This window comes from Sparus aurata, chromosome 3, assembly GCF_900880675.1.
Source record: "Sparus aurata chromosome 3, fSpaAur1.1, whole genome shotgun sequence".
Classification (NCBI taxonomy): Eukaryota; Metazoa; Chordata; class Actinopteri; order Spariformes; family Sparidae; genus Sparus; species Sparus aurata.
The window spans coordinates 4,370,438-4,375,604 of record NC_044189.1 but is presented as its reverse complement, the minus strand read 5'-3'; the positions used below and the strand labels follow the sequence as shown (position 1 = coordinate 4,375,604).

Genomic DNA, 5,167 nt, shown 5'->3' with positions numbered 1-5,167 from the left:
ATACCGTGTTGTAGCGTCTCTGCGCCAATTATGACTGTTGCTGTCGAGCGAAAGGAGAGGAGGGAGGATGAAGGAGAGGTGAACGAGAGGAGAGAGGGAAGGGAGGCGGCGAAGGACGGAGGGAACAATAAGCACAGACGGCAGAATGGCTGCCAAGAGAGAGAGAGAGAGAGAGAGAGAGAGGGAATGAAGGCAGAGATGAGGTGGAGGCTAAATCACCCAGAGACAACAGTTCCTCACGTTGGCAAGAACAGCGTCTCGCATTTATTCCATTTTCCTCGTGACTAAAAAGTCTTTAATAAGTCTCGGAAGCCTTTTTCACAGAGCACAGAAATCCATTATTTGTTCAAGCGATAATGACATAAAATGTGCTGATGTGTAAAGATGTCACACAATCTCTCAGGACAAATCCTCGTCCATTCAGCGAGCACGACGTTCTGCGTACAGACCCAACGAGGGAAATCAGCCGGCGAGATCAGCTTAGTCACAGGAACACAAACATCATATACATGATGTCAACACGATTTAGCATTGACATTAAAAAAGCGGCGCGGGGAGACGAAGGCGAAGAGAGAGAGAGAGAGAGACGCCGTAGGAGGAGGACAGATAGGGAGATGGAGGGAGAGGAGGATGGAGAGGGTGAGTGGATTTAAGCAGAGAGGGAAATTAGTCGTCTGCAGAGGGTGCGGAGGATTTCAAAGAGGCATTATGTGTTGGCTCAGGCTTTTTCTCTTTCTCTTAATCCCTCCAACCTGCGTGTACTGTATCACAGCGGGGAAGGTCTCTGCAGGAACAACGGCGAGGTTCTTCCTAATTTATTCACACCGTGGCGTCGGCGCCTCTTATCACAGAACTTTGGAGCCTTGCTGATAACAAAGCAGAAGGTGCGGTGATTAACAGGAGAAACATGGAGCATGTTCAGATGCTGCCGGAGCTTCGCTGCGCGAGGAGACGCTGTCACAGACGGCAGCAGCCGCCTCGGGCCGCCGCTGTCCAAGAGCCTGCAAACACTTGAAGTGAAATATGGCAGCGATCAGACCGCAGGCGGAGTCGAAGGGGCGCTGACGCGGCCGCAGTTACATAAGAGGCGACACTGGCCCTCGCTGATGGTGCCGACCACAGCCTGGTGAGCCACGGTAACGTTCAGAAACCACATCAACGCCATCGACTCACAGCTCGGTTGTGCCAATAAAACTGGTATTTGTTGATGCTTAAGGATAGAATATGTAAGAATCCTCCTATTTGTCTAAAAATGACCTTTTTCTATATATATTTGTTTTAGTTGTGCTCTTACATGATCCCAAATGTTGCAGAGGGTGTAACAAAACAAAGAAAGCCCTCATCTGAATTGTTTATAAATCACGGTTGGCATTACCGCCGTCACCATCTTGTTTTTTGGAGCCAGAAGTGACGGATGTGGACGAGAGGGTGGAGCCGGAGAGGACATCCTGATATCCTGATTGGATCTGACGGAGGACCGGAAGATCAGGTAGGAACAGAAGTTAGCCACGCCCGATAGAATACGTTACTCTATCGTCTACTTGACTCTAAACAGAAGACTTGAAACCAGAGATCGAGTCTGTAAACTTGAGGTCAAATTTTCTCATAAGCTTCTTTTTGCAACCAGTAAAAAAATGTTATGTTTAAAAGAACTTCTGCATTGTCTTTACTTCCAGACCAAGAAGCTCTGCCGATACTTTCTGTGTCGAGTCGATGACCAATAGCCGCCATCACTTTATTAAGTATGTATGGAAAAATGGCAGCGACGCAAAGTTCTCACCTGCACACACTGAAGCACCTCCGTTCTTCTTATCGTCTCTCCTCCTCCTCCTTTCTTCTCTTTTCTTCCTGGCTGTCCTCTGAAGACGCTGACCTTCCTGTTTCAGACTGTCGGAGCAGCAAAATCCCTTTTTCCTCCCTCAGTCAATCTGCCGCCGTCATCCCTTCGCTCCCCTTGATCTCATCGCTCGATCCTGTTCGTTAGCAGTTAACTACGTATGCCAGTGTCATAGAGTACAGTGCAGGAGTACAGTATGCATTTTAAAAAGGAGGTGGAGGAGGATGTGGAGCTGATGATGCGTATCTAAAGACCTGATCAGATGGCCACACTGAAGGGTGGAGCTGGAGGCCGACCGTCGCTCCTCAGAGGTTTCCACCGTGTCGGACTCAGCAGAACACGGAAGAAAGAAAAGTAAAGTTGAATCACGCAAACTTTAACCGAATGATCGTTATTTAACCTCAAGAACTACGACTCAAGACAGTTTTCCTCATTTTTGCACGAGAACAACGTGATTTTTCATAATTCCTGTATGTTTCTGTCTCTACGTGTGTCTGTCAGCCTCACTCGTCTCTAATAAACACAATTAATTCTTCTGTTCGTATTCCGCTCGTGTTTTCGTCTCACACTTTTCCTCGCCCTTCCCGCGGCTCCTCATCAGCCTCCTCTCGTCCTCGCACCGCCCCGACTTTCTTCCGTTCATTTGTTCATCTTTTCTCCTAATTCGGTTTCCTCCCTCCCTCCCGTTTCTTTTCTCCCCGTCTTCCTCCTCCTTTCTTTGTTTCCTTCTCCGTCCTCCTCCGTATGCAGCGCCTCCTTCCACCCTCTCTCACTTCCCCTTTTTTGTTTAACATAATTTTCTCCTTCCTCTCAGTAATCACATGAACACCTTGTTCGCTCACTGTCAGACCTCTGCCTCTGATTCTGTAATCTCACCCTCGCTGCCTCTTCCCCTCCGTCCTTCACCTCTTCCACCCCGTCTTATTTTCCCTGCTGGAATTTCTCCGAAGTCGCTGTTGTCACAGCAACCAGATAGTGGAAGTATTCAAAATAAGCTTCCTACAGGAGCAAAGGTGGTGAAATGCACCCAGGTTTACTACCGTTACGTATGGAGTCTGCTGCGTCAGACTCGAGGGCTGTTTTCTACAAGTCATCACAAACATCTGACACGTCTTCCATCACCTGGACGGTTGTTTGGATGACACGGGAACCACAAAGAGAACCATAAAAAAGACAGTTGCAGTCGTCTTTGTCTCTTTTGGTTTCCAACAACAAAACAACCAAACCTTTTTAGCTGCTAAACGTTACACGACCGTTACATGTCTGCTGTTTGGTGCTGGACCGGTACCATGCAGTGGTTTCATCCAAGCCTTTTCAGCTGGAAACAGCTCCCAGCTTCTCTAAACGATTGGATGTGTTGTGCTGAGATGGAATGCCAAAGTAAATGCATCATAAAACACAAACAACTGACGTAAAGAGGCTAAAAGGAGTTACACTGCTGGTTTGTCAACACAAAAAGTACTGAATGGATTTACACAAAACATGAATGGAGGACGAGTCCCTGCCCAGAATAAGACCATGTTAGCTTTCGTTTCAGATCCACACAAAGGGATCCAGGAAGTTGGCAGGTAGGTGGCTGGTTTCTGTGAGTGAGTCCAGTTTAATGCGGATCACTTTCATCACACTCAGAGGTGCTATATATAAGAAAAGGAGATTTTTGAGTCTTATTCCCAACTCGTCAAATACTGACACCCTGGAACTGTAAGTCAGTGATGTGCACAAGCGGGGGGCAGGGGCAGTCGCCCCCCCCTCGTGGCCCAATTGTTGACAAACGTGCGCTAAAGTGCCCTCCTGGGAGCCAGAATGTGCACTAAAGTGCCCTCTTGGGAGCCAAAAAAAGCGTGCCGAAGTGCCCTCTTGGTTGGCAAAATACACTAAACTGCCCCCTTGGCTGGTTAAAACATGATAAACTGCCCTCTTGGGAGCCAAAACACGCGCTAATGTGCCCTCTTGGGAGCCAAAACATGCGCTAAAGTGCCCTCTTGGGAGCCAAAACGCGCGCTAAAGTGCCCTTCTTTTTGCCCCTGCCCTTCAAAAAGTCTGTGCACGCCACTGACTGTAGGTCAGTTTCATTTTGTGACAGGTTGGGAAACCCAAAGTGTCGTATTTGACGAGTTGGGAATGAAACTGAAAAAGCAACTTTTCTGGACTTTTGGTCCTCGGTGGAGGTATGCACTCTACTCGTGCCATTCTAGTTTATAACATATTTGGTTTGTTCCAAGCAACACCTCTCACATTACACATAATCATTTGATTTTACTGTTAATATAAAAACAAGGGGGAAAGTTAAAGTGCTGTTGCCGTCATTTTTGCAGAAAGAGACTAGCAGAAGCCTCAACGGACCAGAATGCATTGCAACATGTGTGACATGATGAACTGTGGCTCCGTTTTCTTTCTGCATCACCAATTTAAACCTTGCACGTGATGCTTCTTGGAACCCTTTTATTATTCTTGACGTATTCTAAAAGCATTCTGGGAAATGTATGCTATCTGACAGAGGTGAAACCGTTGGCGTCCGGGTGGTTTAACATAAGGATCTAATGCGTTTTGTTCTGCCTGAACAGAGTCAGATCACCCACAGGCTGCATGTAAAGCCACGTGCAGGCAGTCACACACATACTGTACACACTGACAGCAGGATGTACACATGCCAGTACAAACACAGGCACACGAGTCATCTGACATTTAGTGAAATTATCCTCGTGTTGCGTCTTTTTGTGCATGTAGCTTATCGTGACATTTGCATCCACGTAGCGAGACCCCCAAACTACAGTAATAATGGTGCAGAAGTGCCGCAAATATGAATAAATATTTAACATGAATCATTCTCAATAATTGGAGTGTGTGCTTGTTTTTAAAATGTTTGTAATGATCTCATATTCAGCTGGAGATGTTATCTTTCTCTGGTGCATGTTTTTCATCACATTTGCATTTAAAAAAGAGGATATTCCAATATGGAGGCAAACAAACAAGCCACAGAGTAATAAATTAACAGCCTGACGGACTTCTAAAGAGAACACGTGATTAGCGACCGACGATTAAGCGTTTGTTAAACTCTTTAATGCTTTCCAGGTGGCGAACAAACCCACTGAAACAGGAAAAATCAGCTCATGCTTGTGTAAATAAAGCATTTTGAAATAAAACCCTAACGAGTGAGCGTACATCGCTGCACCACGCCAACAAACTGCAGATGTAGCCGTCCCTCATTACCACACCGCCAGAGTCTGCAGTCCATTGAAGTAGAAATCCCTCATTTCACATGTGTAGATCAATGTACAGTGGGCTATATATAGCAGCGCTGCTGTATTGGATTTCCCTGGCAGAGAGCTA

General features: G+C 46.5%; 1 long non-coding RNA gene across 2 annotated transcripts; it reads left to right on the top strand.

The window, feature by feature from the left end:
- The first annotated feature begins 235 nt into the window (after nucleotides 1-235).
- LOC115579499 (uncharacterized) lies at nucleotides 236-2,373 on the top strand. 2 transcript variants are annotated; one of them, XR_003983665.1, is made up of 3 exons: nucleotides 236-1,489; nucleotides 1,677-1,742; nucleotides 1,866-2,373. It is a non-coding gene; the product is annotated as an uncharacterized LOC115579499 (long non-coding RNA). The 2 variants fall into 2 exon arrangements; XR_003983664.1 differs by having other exon boundaries at nucleotides 1,677-2,373.
- Nucleotides 2,374-5,167: the final 2,794 nt, after the last annotated feature.